We start from the raw sequence: 1,384 nt of genomic DNA on the forward strand, positions 1-1,384 counted from the left end.
ACAGTTCGAACACTGGCACAAAGCTTGATGAGAAAGCAAGGACATTCAGTTCCTAAGTATCTGCTGCATGCTGAAAACAAAGAACCTTTTTAAGTTCTCTATGACTTTTTGCATGGTTATTTCTAAAGGCTTAATGCATATAATAAGTAGATGTTTATAATCTGATTTAGTATAAATATTTTCTATATTTTAATATCCTTGATTCTGTGCTTTGTCCATGCCACACATGTGCTCTGCTACTAGTCTATCTCCCCACTAAAAAGAATATTTTAAAGATTTATTTATTTGTGTTTTATGCATATGAGTGTTTGTTGGCATTTATATATGTGCATCAAACAGAGAGGCATTTTCATCAGTATCAAAGGAATGACTGGATTTGGGCTGTGCATACATAAAGAACATACTTCCATAGAATATAACTACTACTATCAGGTGAGACCCACATGTGGAGAAGGCCTTGTTTCTGCCCTCTGCAGATTTCATCCTCAGAATCACCAGGAAGATAATGATGTATGACATAAGGACTACAGAAAGAGATGAAACCAAATTAAATGCTGATCAGATCAATATTATCATCTCAACATCATATGTGCTTGAGCAAATCAAAGTTAACAAGGGAAGGCTATCACAGTAGAAATGACTAACAACATTATGACCACAGAAGGATGAAATGAAAATTTTGATGGTGGTGATGAGTGAGAGAAAGGCACTGAAGAGATAGGGGATTGTCACCACTGCCCAGCACACTTTCTGTGACATGATGACTGTGTAGAGCAGGGGGTTGCAGATGGCTACATAGCTGTCATAGGCCATTGCTGACAGAACAAACATCTCGTTAATGATGAAGATGAACAAAGCTAGTTGGATGGCACACCAACTGTAGGGGATCATATTTTCATTTTCTACAAAGTTTACCAACATTTGCGTTCCCATAGCATTGAACAACCAAACAGTGAAAGCCAGATATCTGAGAAAAAAGTACATAGGTTTTTGCAGCCTGCTGTCCAACACAGTGAGAAGGATCATCCCCAAGTTCCCCACCATGGTGATGAGATAGATGAGGAAGAACATCACAAAAAAAGGAGCCTGCAGTTCAGGACGGTCTATGACGCCCAAGAAAATGAATTTTTTCAGCACAGTGAGGTTCTGTTTCTCCATCTGGGTGTGTGAGGAGAGTTACTGTGAAAAGAATCTTCCAAATTAGCTTAGTTTTAGAAGTTGTTACCTGTTAAAATTGTAATTTTCTAGTCATTATTTGTAAGAGAGGAGCGTGTTTCGGGCATGAAGCAGTGAAAAATGATTTACCTCCATCTCTGAGCCTAGGACCAACTTCAGATACTGTTACCATATTCATATCCTTACATAGAAAACATTTTAATTTTGT

At 37.9% G+C, this 1,384-nt stretch overlaps 1 pseudogene; it reads right to left on the bottom strand.

Moving 5' to 3' along the window:
* Nucleotides 1-318: 318 nt before the first annotated feature.
* LOC103736652 lies at nt 319-1,158 on the bottom strand (annotated as a pseudogene).
* Between the last annotated feature and the right edge of the window lie 226 nt (nt 1,159-1,384).

The sequence above is a fragment of the Nannospalax galili genome, unplaced genomic scaffold, assembly GCF_000622305.1.
Source record: "Nannospalax galili isolate Female #2095 unplaced genomic scaffold, S.galili_v1.0 scaffold337, whole genome shotgun sequence".
NCBI lineage: Eukaryota > Metazoa > Chordata > Mammalia > Rodentia > Spalacidae > Nannospalax > Nannospalax galili.